The 18,628-nt window shown below is 38.5% G+C and overlaps 1 protein-coding gene across 1 annotated transcript in view; it reads left to right on the top strand.

Annotated features, from left to right (window-relative positions):
• Window positions 1-6,789: 6,789 nt before the first annotated feature.
• NCKAP5 (NCK associated protein 5) overlaps window positions 6,790-18,628 on the top strand; it is a 1,070,192-nt gene continuing 1,058,353 nt past the window's right edge. The window contains exon 1 of the mRNA XM_082630802.1: window positions 6,790-6,972. The gene's annotated coding sequence lies outside the window, so the exon portion shown is untranslated. The remainder of the gene's footprint in view (window positions 6,973-18,628) is intronic.

The raw sequence follows: 18,628 nt of genomic DNA, 5'->3' as shown, positions 1-18,628 counted from the left end.
TCTGTGCTTCTTATTCCCTCAGTAGGTTTTATAAAGTTCTTTGGCCAGAGGGAAACTGCAGAGCAACTTGAAAGCTATATAAAGCAAATGTGTAATGGTGTTGGCAGTGTTCTGAAGGGAGCTACCAAGAATGCATACTACAGGGAGGAATAAAGAACTGATTTCTGGCTGAAATCCATTTTGAATGGAAAAGCTTTAATGGATGAGTTCTCCATCATTACGTTGCTGCTTTCCATTTAATTGTCATCGTTCACGATTTGAATTTTAAGTCTTTCTGCGTGTACGTACATGACTCCATTGGGAGGTAGTGGAGATGTATGCTTATGAACTATGTGTGCTCCTTCTTTAGACAGTGAGTAACTTGTCTCACTCAACACTGCATCCTCTTCTCTTGCTGCAATAATTTTGGTTATATTTAATGTGCAATATAGATCTTTCTCTACTAAAATTTGAGAACTTGGTTTTCCCTCTTCTCTCTATCCTCATTAGGAATCGCATGGGTGCATCACAGTCCCTCTACTTCAGTATGTAAGTATAGGAACTAAACTTTATGTGCTTATCAGGTGTCTTTCATGGCTTTCATAAAATGGTGAGACACCAAGCCATTCCTGAGTAGTCTTGCAGATCATGTCAGATCAAGAGATCATCCCACTCAGGTTTTTTGTTTTGTTGATTTCTGAGGATTTCTCCAGCAATTGTTCCTGCCTGTGGGCCATGAGCTCTGTGAGTGTGGGGGAGATGCAGAGTTATTGTGAAGGGTGCGTAAATTCATATGAACCCCAAGCAGCCATACGTGTACTACTATTTTTCAAAAGCATATAGAGGTATGTAATACACATGTGTGTATACATACATATAAAATCATGAATTAATGAATGACAAACACTTTTAAGTGTTACTGAACTCATAGTAGGTTTCAATCATAAGCTATTTTCTGAATCAGCATGTGCAAAAAACAAAAAATTTAACACATGGAGGGTCGTGTTTAATATGTTTAAAGCACTTACACCATTCATGACCTGGAGTATGGACTTAACAAACTTGATTGACTTATTTTCCTTCACTTTCCAAAGCAAAGAAAGAAAAGTCTGAAAATGTTAATTTTCCCCCAATATTTACATATCTCCTTGTTTTCTTTTTCTATTTTCATTGTATCAACTAGAAATGTTTTGTTGATGTCTTCTTGTATTGCCTCTGATACAAAGAGGAAGGATGCCTATGTTTTATTATTTACTGTATTTGGTGATTAGTTTTAGGTAGAACTTCTTTACCATATTATGGAAGTATGCTTCTATTTCTGATTCACTTTAAATGAGCAAAAGTCAGGAATAAATGTTGAATTTCACAAACATTTTTTAGCTTTATATAAATGTGTATAAACTTAACTACTTGATCTAGCATTGTAATAGATTAAATCATAGCAAACCATTCTTGTTTTTGATCCTTTCTTCCTTTTTAAACTGCTGATCTTGATTTGTTTCTCTTTTATTGGAGGCTTCGTAAATGAGCTTGGCTTGTAGTTTTCCTTTTTTATTAATTACTAGCTTCATCAATATCGCTATCAGGTTTATGCATGTTTCACAAAATTAATTTGGAAGGTGTTCATCTTTTTCTCTGTTTTAGAAACTGGGCTTTGGGGATATACACAGACCTCAGTTTGAATTCTGGGTTGTTCACTTGCCAGTTTTATAAACTTGAGCTAGTTATTCAACTTGTCTAAACATCATTTTCATCACCTATAAAATGTAACACAAGCATCTACGGTAAAAGATTTTGTGCGATTAAATGAGATTATATACGCAAAACCCTTATCACAGTTCCTGGCTCACTGTAAGCATTAAATAAATGTGGCTTCCGTTGAGCTAATGATGGTAAAGATGATGATGATGATGATGATGATGATGATATTATCATTGAATGGAAATTATCTTTCCCTTGAAATTAGTTTTGTGTAACAATGTAACAGCTTTTAAAAAAAGAATTGGGGGTCAGATTTCCTCAAGTTCTTCTTTAACTTGTCCAGTTTTCCTATTTTTATTCAGTTAATTTTAATAATTTTTTTCAAGAGAAACTTGTCTTTAGACTATGGAGCTCTTCAAAATTATTAGGCCAAGTATAATGTATGTTTTATGAGAGATCCTTCTCTTTCTCTTTCTCTCCATATATATATATATATATATATATATATATATACACATATATATATTTATATATCATTTATATGTTTGTATTTATATATATTTCTATGTGCATTTATATTTCTATATATGTTTGTGTATATATGTATAAAGATCTATATCTATAGCTAAATTCTCATATCCACTTTATAATTTCTATTTGTGAATTTTCTTTTTTCATCATAGTATTATCATGGGTATATTTTTTTCTTTGTGGAGATAAGACATTGAGTTTATTTTTAAATTGTTTATATTTTCTGTCTTTAAAATCATTTCTACTTCAATCCATATTAGTCTTTCTATGCTTTTTCTAAGTTTATATTTCTATCTTTTGAATATAAGTATTTGTTCATTTATTATTTATTCTTTTTTTTTTTAAATCATTCAAAGATGTTGGTTTACCTCTGAGTACAGTTTTTGCCTGCATCTCACAAGTTTTTCTATGTAGTGTTTCTACTACTATTATTTTAAATTATTCTATAAGTTTCATTTTGATATTCTCTTTGATCTGAGAGCTATTTAGGTCAACAAATATTGTTTTGTTTTGTTTGCTACTGTTTCTTAAATTATTTCCAGGTTTTTTCTTGTAGATGTCAGAGAATAATGCCTATCTTTTGCTTTAACAATGGTAATTTTTATTTTTATTTTATAAATGATCAAATTTGGTAAATATTCCATAGCTATGGAAAAGGAAGTATATCATTTTGTAGATCATAGAGTTCGCAGAATATATAAAAATGTGTACGTATATACATACACACAAAAAACAGCAGATATAATCAGTCATTATTATTTAGAACTTGTTACCTTTTTTTGGTCACTTGTTGCTTCAAGAACAAAAAGAAAACTGTGGTAAAGCTTGCTCATTCTTATCTTACTTTGATTTTGTAAATTTCTTCTGTATTTGCAATGTTTTCCTTTGTATACTTTAATTCTATGTTATCTGTAGCATTAATATCAATGACTATTATATCTTGTTAATACTACTATTACTAATACGGATACTAAAAACAACCAATAGGGCTTCCCTGGTGGTGCAGTGGTTGAGAGACCGTCTGCCGATGCAGGGGACACGGGTTCGTGCCCCAGTCTGGGAGGATTCCACATGTTGTGGAGCGGCTGGGCCCGTGAGCCATGGCCGCTGAGCCTGTGCGTCCAGAGCCTGTGCTCCGCAACGGGAGAGGCCACAATAGTGAGAGGCCCGCGTACCACAAAAAAAAAAAAAAAAAAAAAAAAACAACCAATAGTTTCTGAGCATGTAAAATGTGGCAGGTATTGAGTTAGGTGTTGTAGATGAATTTTCTTGTTTAACACTTGTAACAAGTATACTAGATAGATAGCTATATTTATCACTTCCAGTGAGGATTCTAGTGGATTGTATTCTTCATTAACAGACACACAAACAAAAAACAATTTTTTGTTTTACATAATAGTTTTGCCTTTAGCACTGCTTCTTTAATGTTAATATTGTGACTCTTGGTTCCTCTTCATCTGCATTTGCCACATATATCTGTCTATCTTTTAAGGTGTAACCTTTTTGTCACCTAGTGTGATATTGGTATATAGGAGATACCCTACAAAAAATGTTTGTGGGATGAGCAGGCCTTTTGGAGTCACTTTGTTTAATGTGTATCTCTTCTAGGAGGCATATAATTGGATTTTGTTTATGAGCAATGTGAGATGGTTTTTAGGGGAGTTTAACCCACTTACAGTTATTGTGTTAATGATATGTTTGATTTGCTTCTGACATTTAGTGCTTTGTATTTTCTTAATGTTTCCTTTATTTTTCTTTTGCTGTTGCCATATGACTGTGAGTTCTTCGATTAAATATACATACAAATTGGTATGGAGAGTATATATCTTGTTTTTATTCTACTTTTGATTGACATATGGCTTGTCCTACAGCTGAGTGCATTCACACTCTTGGCATGATAATTGGAGTTTCCATTGCAGTTGCTGCTTCCCAAGGCTTTACATTCACATGCCAGCCTACAGTAAATTATGTTCATGGTCATGAATTTCTCATTTTGTTTATGATCTCATTTGAAATAATTTATTTGCTTGAAAATGACACATATTTGTTACATTGTATAGACTTGTCTTCATTTGTTAGTCTTCTCATCATCATATAACAAATGTTAAAAGATGTGTATTGATTATCTGTGCTGAACTATGTGAATTCGGAGGAGAAAGAAGAGGAATGCAAAGTGATATCTGTTCCTGTTTTTAAGTTGCTTAAAGTATAATTAGCAGGGGACTTAGATATATATCTATAAAAAAGTTAAATAACTCAAAACTTAAAATAGAAATGATGTCACTGGCACTGTGTATAAATAAATATCAAATGAGAAACATACACAAAATATGCCATGAATTCAGAGGTCAGAAATACTGCCTAGAGTTGAAATGTTCAGAGAAATCTCTGAAGAAGAAGGAAACCATCCCAAGGTGGGTGAACAGTGTGAGCAAAGGTGTGGAGGTGGGCATGTACAAGGCATATTCATGAGATGGCAAGCAATGATCATTGTCACATCAGAGGTTTCATGCAATTGGAGATGTTTGTTAGGGTAAATGATTCATCCTACAAACATGAGTTAAGCACATAGTACCCAGAGAGCATACAGAGGACATTTGACCAAGGTGTAGGGGCAGAGGTGTGTCAGAGAAGCCTTCCACGTGGAAGTAATGCCAGGGTTAAGTCCTAAGGGACAAGTAGGAGTTTAACAGGTAAAAGTTTCAGGGAGGGGTACGGAAGTTGGGGAGAAGTGTTTTCTAGGCAGAGGAAGCTGAAGATGTGAAGGCTTATAGGTAAGAGAGTGTATGGTGCTTTCCAGAACTGCAACTATTTCCCTGTGGTTGGCCTATGGAATGTGAGTGGGGGAATTGGGTGAAGAGGTTGGAAGGATAAAAACTGACCCAGGTCATGAGAACTTTGGGTACCACATGAAGGCTTTTGGACTTTATCTTCAAGGCTGCGGGAGCCTCAAAAATGACTTGAGTAGAATAGTGGAGTTGGTTGGAAAGTGGACTGTAGACAGGAAGATTAAAGTTGGGGAGATTGGTTGGGAGGTCATTGGATGAATTCAGGTGAAAGGTGCCAAGGTACAGAACACAGGCAGTAGCAGTGGGGATATAATTGAGGACAATTAAAACATTAGAAGCTACAGTTTGCAGGTCATGGAGGAATTGTGGGGTGGACTGAGATAATTTCATATATATACAGTATACACACACACAGAGATAAATAAAAGGATCTCACATTCTTCATGGCATTTTCCTACTGAGTTTAGAATAATGGGTCTTTAAATGTTAGTATTGCCTTAAGACTGTCATGGGTGTATAATACTGGTACAATGACTAGGTCAATAAAATATGTACAAATGTACAGACTTGATGAAACAAACTTTTATTTAGCTACCAATCCCATAAATGGTCAAATAATTGACAATGATAAAGTTTGTTTCAGTAACAAAGGCTCTCAAAGAAAGGGAGATTTGGATGCCTTTCAATAAAATAAATTCCTTTCTTCTCAGATGACATGTAAACTGATGTCATTTCTCATTCCATAATAAAAAAAAAAAGACAAAACTTGTTATGGTTTGCAGTATTCCAGTGATGACATTCTTCCTCAAAGTAATCTAAAAAAAGACATTGTGAGCAAACTTGTACTTCCCTGCCAGAAATGCATGCCTGGCCATAATGCAAGCCTTTCATATTTAGCCATTTAGATAATGGTTTCTACATGAACTTTCATAACATTTATTTACTGCCATAAATGAATGGACCAAGCACTGTTGGAAGCCAGGAATCCAGTTCCTCGGCAGTTAGACTTCTCACTACTTTATCTCCACATTATAAAGCGTGCTCTGAAACTAGTCTTTCCTGTCAGTATTTCAGAGGCAATGTGAAACGTATGAGTATCTTGATTTTGAATTTTTACAGTTTCGCCTGCTTGTGAAATATTTTAGCCCTACTCCATGAAGACTATGCTCTAGTTATAAATATTTCAATTCCCCAGCCCCCCTTTTTAGGGTGTATCAACCATGTTTTCCTTCCCCTCCCCTCCTACTGACTGATTTGCACATTCTCTGAGTTGTTGCTGCAGAAAACAGCAGGCAGGGAAAAAAAAGCAAAAAAAAGCAGGCAGAGACTGCCTAATTCTAAGACAAGGCTTTCTATATATTCATCTGGATAAAATGGTGAAATATGACTTGGGCTGATCTGCGAATGAGGGTTGAACCAGGATAGATGTGTTGATCACTGAATGGAGAAAGGCATCTTGCTGTAATAGGTTTTTCATTTACATGATAGAGGTGATGGATGGTGATTCTGCCCTGGAAGAGTTTGAATTCAAGGTGGCTTTGTTAAGCAGACGTCTGACTTGTTAAAGTCCTGCCACCCCCCTCTGGTCCCTTACGTGCTGAGGTGTGGTGTTCCCGCTGGTTGAACTGGTTAAACTGGACAAACCACAGCCTCTCAGAGCAGGCTCTCAGGCCATGGCCTCGGGGACTGGCTCCTGCCCTGGCAGGAAGCTGTGCCCACGTGCTTGTCTTCCTCGTCTCCCAGTCTGTTGGCGCCAGGCACAGCCAGGCAGGAGCAGGGGATGGCTGGGTGTGGACAGGGCAGTTGGTGTCTGACTCTGGCCTGCTCTAGAAACACTATTCCAGAGTCTTCCCAGCTCTTGGCTGGCGTCCTGCAATGGACTGGGATTCTAGACCGAATTTTAGGACCCTCACTCTTGGTGGCCAGAAAGCACAGAACCAGATGCAGCTGTGGAGGAGGATGGTGGAGAAAGGTAAAAATATTATATCTCTTAAAATAATGTTAGCATTTCTTTTTAAATACAGTATTTATAAAATATTTTTATACAACAAACACGTATTTTTTTCTCGTTAAGTAATCGTATTGTCTGAAGGGGGGAAAAGAACTTCAATAAGACAGGTAGAAGGAAAGAAAACAATTAGAACACTTTACTATGGGAAAGCAGAGACATATCTAGCTGCTAACATTTGCTGCTCTTACAGCTGTAAAGAAATCTCTGGTGTCCGTATGAACAGATATGCACATAATTGCAAAAGATCCTCAAATACCAGAGGGCCCCCAAATAACTTGTATTTGACTCTACAGTTTAACTGTCACATTGATCTACCTATATCTGTGCCTACTTGCTGAGTAGAGATAAAGAGAGAAATGGAGCAAAATCCTTGTTTTCACAAAGGGCGCAGGAGAATGGGGGAGTCGTTTCCATAAAAGGTAGTAAGTGTAATGATGCAATTATGGTGTGGATTCTTAGGAAGCAGTTTAACTGTCTTCACATCCCTACTGTCTAGCACAGGGCTTGATGGGTGGTAGGTCTTCATATTCGTTGCGATTTGTGCTTTGGCTGCAATCAACATGAATTTGAGCCATTTCAGCACACACTAATTCTTTAAGTGATTCTCACTCATCCCATTTATTCATCCATCCACTGGGAAAATACTTACAAGACAGAGGTACCATACAAGACCCGAAGTCTATGTAATGAATATCAGTGCAATTCCATACTAAATTTTGACATTTGCATAGGTAATCTAGAAAGTGTTTTTGTTTTTTTGTGGGTTTTTTTGGCCAGTGAACTGATATTGTATATAGAGGTTATTTGGTACATTAAAAGATAGGCAAAATGGATTATTTATTTCAGAAGATTGCTTCATTAATTAAAATGTATATATTAATTATATACTTCCTAGGCTGGTGAAGATCTGATTTGATTTATAATCATCACAGTGCTGTAGAATGAGTCCAGAACATTCTGGAGAATGTTTCCCTTCCTTTTGACTCCCATGGGGGTGATTTCCAAGGGTCTCTACATCTCTGACCTAGGAGAAACCTTCGTCAATCTTTGTGAAGTTCCTCCTTTCCAAGAGCGGTATGTCCTGACTCTGCTTCCTTACCTCATACCCATTCATTTAAAACATTTATTGTGAAATATTTCAGAAGGGAACGTGGAGAAACGGGCACAGTAAAGACCTGTGTTTCACCACTCAGCTTATCAAATAAAACATTACCAACAAAACTGATGCTCCTGTCCACTTGCATCTCACTTCCTTCAAGTATACAATGATGCAGCCACTATCTTCAATTTGGATTTGATAATGATCATTTCTATTTCATTCTTTATAGTCATACTAGCTATGCATACATGCCTAATCATTACATCATATTGTTTTCCCTATTTTTCAACTTTACATGATGGTATTATACTGTATGTGTCATTCTATCACTTGGCCTCTTGGTATTTTCATTCATTATTGGGTTGCTGAGGTTCGTCCATGCTGGTGTTGTTCCACTGTATGACATTCCCCAATTTGTTTCCACACTCTCCTGTTGACGGACATCTACTTTACTTGCCAATTTTGTGTCAGGGGGTCAAGACAGAGTTGTCAGTATCACTTGGTGCCAAAAGGGATCCGTTGGCAGGAAAGTGGTCAGAGTCCAGCATCCTTTCTAGAGGCGTGCTTGAGCTCCAGTGCATGTGGAAGCATTGTGGGACAGGTCTCCTGCAGACAGATTCCGTCAGTGGGATGTTCCCACCTTGTTGCTTTCCCCTTCTGAGAGCTGAACAGGAGAAGAGCCTTGGAGGACTTGGGAACAGACTGCTTTGGCATCAAACAGTCTAAGGGTAAAGCGTGAGCTGTTTGTAGCTGTTGGGAACATAAGCTGCCTCATACATGGAGGTTTGCGGGACCGTGAGAGGTGCAGCCCCTCCTCCTGGGGAGAAGCCTCTAATGCAGTTAATTTCTTACCAGGCGGTTCAGAGGGAGCGTCTTATGGATTGACATTTGTCACTACAAATCAATGTTTTCTTGTTTCAAATAATGTTGCCATGATCATGTCTCCTTGTGTACACGTGCAAGAGTTGTGAAGGATATACACCTAGGAGTAGAATTGATAAATTGTGGGGATTATGCCTTGTCAGATTTACTGGAGGTTTCCATTTGTTCTTCAAATCATTGAACCAATTTATACTACCACCAGTCCTACATAAGAGTAATATACTGCTTCACATCCTTGCCAACAATTGATATTGTCCAGATTTATTAATTTTTGCTGATTTGATAGATGGTAGGAGATGGAACCTCAGAGAGGTGTTTTGATTATGATTAAGAATGAGCAGGTTATCTTCTATCTGTTGGTCACTTACATCTCCTCTTTTATGAATTGCTTTTTTCTGTCTTTTTCCCATATTTTTTTTCTGTGAATTGTCTTTTTCTTTCTGACTTGTAGGTGTCTTACAATATGGATGTTTACTTTGCATAGATCTATATGTTGCAAATACTTCTCCCATTCTGTAGTTGTTTTTTGTTGTTGTTGTTTTACTTAGAAAAACAAAACAAAACTTTTAATGGTCTTGTGATTAACAGAACTTAAATATTTGGATATAACGGCATCTATAATTATTAAGCCTAGTTTCAAAGAGCTTTTTTTATTCTTAACTACTGTGAGTTTGGCTTTAATTCATTTTTCCTCTATTTTTTAAAAAATTTATTTATTTTTGGTTGTGTTGGGTCTTCATTGCTGTGTGCGGGCTTTCTCTAGTTGTGGCGAGTGGGGACTACTCTTCGTTGCTGTGCATGGGCTTCTCATTGCAGTGGCTTCTCGTGTTGCGGAGCATGGGCTCTAGGCACACGGGCTTCAGTAGTTGTGGCTTGTGGGCTCATTAGTTGTAGTTTGCGGGCTCTAGAGCACAGGCTCAGTAGCTGTGGCACATGGGCTTAGTTGCTCTGTGGCATGTGGGATCTTCCCGGACCAGGGATCGAACCCGTGTCCCCTGCATTGGCAGGCGGATTCTTAACCACTGTACCACCAGGGAAGTCCCATCCTCTATTTTTTAAAAGACTATTTTTATTCTTTTACTAACTACTCAAAATTCTATATGCACGCTTAACTTAATTTAATAATTATCTCTTCTGATATGAAAAAACCCTCACTAATTCTTTATCATTGTACAGTATTTTAGTTCTCTCTTGTTTTTGTACTACCCTAATTTGACACTATCATATTGTGTTTCTTATCACCAGTTTGATTAGATTCACCTATGCATTTAACAATCTCTTTGCTGACCGTTTGTTTCAGACTTTGTCTAGTTATCCTTTTAGTGAAAGTCTATTCATAGTAAACTAAAATTTTTGTCAGAAAATATATTTCTTTGATCTCATTCTTGAGTGGGGATTTAGCTAGATATGAAATTGTAAGTTGAAGTTACTTTATCATGGCTTCTAAGAGATATTCTGTTATTCTAATTCTAATTTCTTTGTAGGTGTCCTTCTAATAGGTTTTTTGGAAGGTGCTTTCTCTCTGGCTGCTTTTAAGGTCATGTTTGTCTTTGGAGGTCTGTAGTATTGCTATGGTATGTCTAGGTGTGGATTAAAAAAACAAACAGACATTTTCTTTTAAAATTTTTGTATTTCTGAATCTGAGGATTCATGGTTTTTATCAAGGACATTTTTTGGTCATTTATATTATTAAATATTGTCTTTTTCTAGAACTCCAATTAGATGTGTGTTAAATGTCATTTCATTTTCCATTTCTCTTAAGTCTTTTTCATATTTTTCATCTCATTGGTTCTACTTGCTACATTCTATAAACTTAAAAAAATCTATCTTCCTGTTCATTAATTCTCTCTTCTATATTCTGTCCAATTTTCTTTTTAAAACTTCTAATTTCAATAATTATATTTCAGTTATATTTCAGTGATTACATTTTAATTTCTAAAAGTCTAATTTGGTTTTTAAAGATTTCTTGTTTGTATATTGTTATCTTTCACAAATTTTGATATATGAAATTCTCCGAAGTCTACTTTTGAAGGTTTAATTTCTACAAACTCTTTCCTCTGGTGGCCTGTATCCTCATATATGTTTTTTAAGCTAACCTCTTTTTTTTAAACATCTTTATTGGAGTATAATTGCTTTACAATGGTGTGTTAGTTTCTGCTTTATAACAAAGTGAATCAGCTATACATATACATATATCCCCATATCTCCTCCCTCTTGCATCTCCCTCCCTCCCACCCTCCCTATCCCACCCCTCTAGGTGGTCACGGAGCACCGGGCTGATCTCCCTGTGCTATGCAGCTGCTTCCCACTAGCTATCTATTTTATGTTTAGTAGTGTATATATGTCCATGCCACCCTCTCACTTTGTCCCAGCTTACCCTTCTCTCTCCCCATGTCCTCAAGTCCATTCTCTACATCTGTTCCTTTACCCCTGTCATGCCCCTAGGTTCTTCAGAACCATTTTCTTTTTTTTAAGATTCCATATATATGTGTTAGCATACGATATTTATTTTTCTCTTTCTGACTTACTTCACTCTGTATGACAGACTCTAGGTCCATCCACCTCACTACAAATAACTTAATTTCGTTTCTTTTTATGGCTGAGTAATATTCCATTGTACATATGTGCCACATCTTCTTTATCCATTCATCTGTCAATGGACACTTAGGTTGCTTCCATGTCCTGGCTATTGTAAATAGAGCTGCAATGAACACTGTGGTACATGACTCTTTTTGAACTACCAAAAGTTTGGTTTTCTCAGCGTATATGCCCAGGAGTGGGATTGCTGGGCCATATGGTAATCCTATTTTTAGTTTTTTAAGGAACCTCCATACTGTTCTCCATAGCGGCTGTATCAGTTTACATTCCCACCAACAGTGCAAGAGGGTTCCCTTTTCTCCACACCCTCTCCAGCATTTTGAAGTATAGTTGACTTACAGTATTATATTAGTTCCAGGTGTACAATATAGTGATTCGACATTTTTATCAGTTATTTTGTGTTGAGAATTTATATCTGACTGCTCTTTATCTGTGGCAATCCTGAGAGCTTGGGGTGAGTGTTTATTCCTTTGCATTTGCTTCTACTACACACCCTGGGATGCTACCCAATTAGGACAACATTCAGTTAGTGTTTTGGCTCATGGTTTTCCAAACCCTGGCGTTGTATAAATTTAAGCCCCAGGCTCACATGGAATAGGTCTGTATTTAAAAATTCTTGGTTTGGGAGGAGCAGTAGGAAAGTCAATATAACAGCTCTAGGAAACAAAATTTTGATTTTCACCCAGTTAGATTTGATTTTCGGGTAAATAATAAACACTTTTATTAGTTTTAATTTGTCCTATGAAATATTTGTCCTGGATTTTATCTGGCTACTATGGCCAGGGTATGGAGAGGTTTTGTTTTCCTAAGAAGAGCTGAAACTGATATCTTTCTGCATCATCTTCCTTTGTAGGTGAATAGAATTTTTTTTTTCTAATCCATCATTTTATGGAGCATCTACAAAGTTCTCGGGTTTTCATGGGCATCTAAGTCCCAGCTCCCCACCTTGTGGAGGCTTTGTGCCCTGTTCCCCAAGTTCTAGGTCCCTGGAATGGGAAAATTCCCTGAGCATAGTTACTGATCCAGCATTTGCTTTCCTGTCTGGTTTTCTGTTTCCTTTTTGGGTTGGTCATTTGGTTTTCTTAGCACTTAGGATTTTTCCCTTTCTTTCAAGTGACATACATGTTTTAAAGGGTGTTTGCTGTGTTTTCATCAGTTACATTACTGGAAGCAGAACCACTTTCATTCACTCCTCACCAAGCCCTAGCCCTTACCACTGATCTAAAATTGTCCTCTGAATATTCTGCCTGGGATGCTTTATTGCTAATTCCACTGCCCCTCTTGAGAGCTGCCTACCTGACAGCTCTCATTCCTTGACTCCCCTTTCTTGTTCACTGATTCTTGTGACTCCAGTTTCTTCGTATTTTTTTGCCTCTCTGACCAGCCATTGTCAGTCTTCTCTAATGGGTCTCTTTCCTTCTGTTTCTCCTTTGGAATAAACGTGGCTCCTGGATAATTAGTATACTCCGAAGCTAGTGTCCTGACCTCTAAAGTCTGCAGGCTAGTTTCACATTGCTTTCTACGGGAACCTTTTTAGAAAACAGACCTTATGAGTATTCTTGCCTTTGAAAATCTTTGATAACTTCTAACTGCCAAAATATATAATCTTAGCCTTAAAATTCCTCCATAATATGACTCTTAGCTACTCCTTCTCCAATGTTCTCAGCTACCAAACTCTCTACTCACTACACTGCTCTGTGCTTCTCGGGCCATGTTGCCATTTCACTCTTTCTGTCTTTGTTCATAACCCTGGAGTATCTACTGTTTGCTGCCTGCATAGTGACATCAGGCCCTTCCTTCAAGGTTATGGTCAGATTTCACCTTGGTGAAGGTGTGACCCATTCCTACCTTCCGCAGGCGGCTCACTTGCACTTTATTCATGCTTTTGTTACAACACGTATATTTTGTGCTATCATAGTTATTTTTGTCTCTTGTATTTTGGGGGTACAAATTATTGTGTTTCATCTTATTACCTTAATTCTGAGCACAATACTGTATATTTGGTAGCCTTCAACAAATTCGTTGATTATTTAATAAAGGTGCTTTTCTATAGTGGTTATGAGGACATATTAGATAGACTCATAGTATCACACCAGGTTTTATTCAAAAAATGAAGATCAGCTTAGGAAAGCTGCTAGAGCTGCATAGCAGTATGAATCTTCATTTTCAGTTTGGAAGAGTATTTCCCTTCATCTCCTATATTATCAGGGGAGTTTGACTTCTATGTTGGATTTTCTTGCAGACCGGTGGTTACAAGACTAGGGATTCCTAGAATTTGATGGAATGGTCCTCCCAGAAAATGTCCGGAAACCTCCATGTCCTTTGAAGTATGTTCATTCGTTTCCCCAAATTCCTTCTTTCCTTTCTTTACTTTAAAATGATCACAATGCATAAATTAAAGCAGAGGTGGGCAGCTTATGCCTATTTGGTATATTGTTCTAATAGATTGCACAATTATATCACCTTCTAGTGTCTGCAACACCTATGAATCTCATCCTCCTTCCTTTTTCTCTGTCTGTCTAGGGTTGGCAGATTTTGCAAATTAAAGACATCCAGCAAAATTTGAATTTCAGAAAAACAATGCATACTCTTTTTAGTATATGTCTCAATGTCACATGGGACATACAGTAAAAAAAGAAAAGTCATTGTTTATCTGAAATTCAAATTTAACTGGGCATCTTGTATTTTATCTGACAACCCTATGTCTCTACCACTTCCAGCTTCCTGATGCTTATCATCCTAATCATCTAAAAAGGACACAAAGGCTTTCCACATTCAGAAATGAAGATTCCCTACAAGTGATTTTCCCTAGAAAACTCTCAAAGGTTTCCTCCCTTGCAAATTTTAAGTGTGGAGAGGAATGTAACATGGCAACAGGATAATTAATTCTAAAGCAGGGTGGTGAAAAAATAGTATTGTAGTGAAAAACTGGTCTCAGCTATGGGAGTTGACTAACTTAAATATGTCTCTGATCATTTTTCCGATACAACTAATGTATTGTGGCAGGCACATCTGGGGGACACACACTCTGTAACTCAGTAAAAATGCTTGGGAGAAAGCATGCGTGTGTGTATGTATTGAGTTAAACAGCCCTTTGTTATGAGGGAGAGGGGCCATGAACACTGTGCCGAAATGCAAACTAATTGATGGACAGTATAATCACCACCTTAGTTAGCACCCCGGGACTCTTTTCATACCAGCAAGCTGTAAATTTAAATGGAAACCAAAAGGCTAGTACTCAGCCTATAACTCTGCATTCCATGACTTCATGTCTGAAATATTCAATGACTAAGAGAGAGACTTAACAGATAATAGCTGGAGAGGAGCTGCATGGTGATTAAGGTGATTTTTTTACCAACCACTGAAGTGGTTAGTAAAAACCTCCATCTAACCATGTACCGATAAGAGCTTCTGTTTGAGGGATTAAACTCTATTCTTTGCTCAGAATGCACTTCTGAGTGCTGAACAGCCCAGCACTCTCTTTTATTCAGCCCTAGCCCAAGACAGTATGTTCTTTTTGAGATTATATGATTTGGGTTAAGATGGCTCTATTCATGAGCCCAGTCAATCATGGTATATTTATCTTTTAGATGCCTGCTATTTAGTGTCATTGAAACAACTTGAGTTTTCTAATCAGACTGATTTGTGTTCCAATCCCACCCAGCTCTGCCCCTTGAATCATGACATAAACTTTCTGAACCTTTTTGATATTCAACTATAAAGTGAAGTTGATACTATCCATCTCTCAGGGTTGGATGTAGATTAACCAGGTTTATTACCTGCAAACTGCTTAGATTTTATTGCTTCATGAAAGGTAGGCTTGTCCCTCTTCATCAATATGCTTTCTTACATTCTGCTCTTTGCTAAAGCCTGATAGCAGTGATGCTGCTTCCTACCATCATATGCTTCCTGCTTGCACTTTTGACTCTTTTGAGACACCTTAATTTGAAGGTGTGTGACCTAACACAAGTTTGTATGCCCGAGGCAAAGTGAGGCCAAACAAACCTAAATGTCAGAGTTTGGAGCAAAGGAAGGTTTATGGCAGGGCCAAGCAAGGAGAATGGGTGGCTTATATGCAAAAATCCAAACTCCCTAATCATTTCTGGGGAGAAGTTTTATAGGCAAAATTTAGGGTGAAGGCTTCAGGGTGTGTGACTTTCTTCTGATTGGTTAGTGGTGAGGTAACAAGGTGGTGCTCCAGGAATCTTGTGCTCAGCCTGAAGTTACCATCCTCCACCTGGGTAGAGACCTTAGTTCCTACAGAAGAACTCAAAGATATTGTTATATATAGTCCTTGAGGAGGAACCAGGACCCTGCCCCACAGCTGCACTCTTGTTTCTTGACTGCTTCTCCTTTGTTTCTGCATTCCCTCCTTTCCTTGTTAAGCAAGGGAATCTGCCCTTTGGAACTTGTTTGAATCTGCCCTTTGGAGCTCAGGGAAGGTCAAGGAGGCTGAATGAAACCTATTTCCTACAAATAAGGAACCAGGGACACAGAAAGTGTTTGTTCCCAGGAGGGGCCCACAGGATCCTGCTCTGTTTCAGGTGCACCACCAATGATGGAGAATGTTTACTCTGGGCTGGAAATGGCAGAAGGCTGTTCTTTTCCAGGCTGACTGCAACCAGTGGGCACTGGCTGCCAGCAGTAGTATATCGGGGAAGGCCATGAGACTGCCTGGTGTGCTGAGACACAGCCCCTGACTGACTGATGAAGGCCACCACTGGCACAGGAGGGGAGAGCAGTGGTATCTGTGCTGTGTGGTTGATAAGGTTCCCCTCGGTCAAGTTATGCAGCAGGCAGTTTGCCTTCAGGAACATTACCTTCCCTATCTGCACCCTTTCTTCCACTTTTTGTGTCACCTTCCTGAGCTCACTAGTGTTTACATACTGGCTGTGGGACAGAAAATGAAAGAGGAACTCATTCATTTCTCTTAGGATTTGGGGACTGGGAAATCACTTCCATCTGCAGAGTGCCATGAAGGGAAAGCCAAGGTGCTCTGAGCTAGCCTTAGCTGCCTGTCTTCCCAGATGCAAGCTGGTGGTCCTCAGCCTGTATACGTGGCTGCCACATGGCAGTCCTATGCAGGAGGAGTATGGAGGAAAGCAGGTCCCTCAAATCATCCATCAAGTCCTTTGCAGTTCTAACCTCCAAAAAAGTTTCGAGGAATCTGGCTTTATATGCAATGTGTTCAAAAAGAAAATTCTGTTACATCCAGGGGCCTATGGGGATGATTTCTTTAGTTTCTGGGAAAGGCCAAACAATCCAAAATACCCTCCTTGATTTTGGCTATTGACTGTATTCTCACTGATGTTCGTTGTGAAACAGGAGGGAAGGGGGCAGGGCACAACCTTTAAAAGAATGACATCGCCTGAGGACATGACATAAACTAATTAGAACCAAATAGGTCCAAGATGGCAGACTAATCGGCTTCCACTAGACCTGGAGCCTCAGTATATGCTCATTATAACACATCAGCAAGCTAAATGACACACCCGTGTACCATAACAGTTCCAAGGCTGAACATAAAGATCAAAAAGTGGACGGTGACCCAATCCCTGGAAATCCCCGCCCCTTCCCCCAAATAGTTGGAATAATCCTCCCACTTATTAGCCTATGAAATTACGCAGCCCTATAAAAGCTGACAACCCCGTACCCTGGTGCCACTCTTGCCTTCTGAGATGGCCCACACTCTGTCTGTGGAGTGTGTTTCTCTCTAAGTAAATCCACTTCTTACCTATCACTTTGTCTCTCACTGAATTCTTTCTTCAGTGAGACATCAAGAACGTGAACTTCATTAAGTCCTGAGACCAGGTGTGTGATCTCAGTTAAAAGACCATAGATTCAAGTCTCAATCTGGGTTTTGGCTGGATTCGAGTACTGGCATGTGGGTTCAAGTCTCAATCTGAGACGCACAGTTTCAGTTGCATTTCTTTAACTCAAACCTCTGTTAAAGTGTAAGTTTTCCTGAAAGAATCTTAGGATGGCAGCATAGAAGAGAATATTTTAAGAGAGATGAAAGAAATGAGAAAGAAAAATTATATCACTGTAAATGCAAAATATAGACTTCCCAGGAGGAGTTAGACAATCTCTGAAGCAGATGGGATAAGATAGAAGAGTTCTGGGGAGTTTCAGCCTTTCACACATCTACACATTATGCTTAAATAAGGCCATCTGATCAGTTTTTAAAAGTAATATTTGTTCTGATTATTATGTTAGAAATTTTGCAAAAATGTGGAAAGAATATAAAAGAAAATAAAAATTTCTAATATTCTCACAGGAAGGATTGACCCAGTTGGCTAACATTTTGGTGCATTTCCTTCTAGTCTTTTTTCTGCATAGATATTTACATATTTGCCCATAAACTATCAACCCCAGCAGCCCTTGTTTGCCATAGGCTACAAAATAAGGTCACCTTGTTAGTTTTCTTTAAACTTCATTTGTTTTTGTTTTTGTTTTTTTAAAAAACAATAAACATTTATTGTCTCAGTTTCTGTGGGTCAGGAGTTCAGGAGTGCCTTAGTTGGGTGGTTCTAACTCAGGGTCTCTCATGAAGTTGCAATCTGGGTGTCAGTAAGCTGTACTCATCTGAAGACTTGACTGGGACTGGAGGACCTGCTTCCAAGAAGGCCCACCCCTACAGCTGCTGGCTGGAATTCCCAGGTCCTCACCATGTGTGTCTCTCCATAAGGTTGCTTGAGTGTCCTCACAACATGGCAACTGGCTTCCCCAGAGTGATGATTCTCAAAAGGGCAAGGAGGGAGTCCCGGTGTCCTGGCCTTGGAAGTTACACACGGTTACTTCCATCTTATTCTGTTCATTAGAAGGAAGACAGGAAGCCCAGCCCATATTCAAGGGCTCCACCAAGTCACCTTGCAATTCCTTGGGCTTGGTCTTGCGGCTTGCTTGCTTTGACCTTCATTTTTTTTTTTTTTTTTTTTTTGCGGTACGTGGGCCTCTCACTGCTGTGGCCTCTCCCATTGCGGAGCACAGGCTCCGGACGCGCAGGCCCAGCGGCCATGGCTCACGGGCCCAGCCGCT

The sequence above is a fragment of the Mesoplodon mirus genome (assembly GCF_964341445.2).
Source record: "Mesoplodon mirus genome assembly, chromosome: 8".
NCBI classification, from domain to species: Eukaryota; Metazoa; Chordata; class Mammalia; order Artiodactyla; family Ziphiidae; genus Mesoplodon; species Mesoplodon mirus.
Note: the sequence above shows the minus strand (reverse complement) of the source record. Positions and strands in the feature narration are given on the sequence as shown.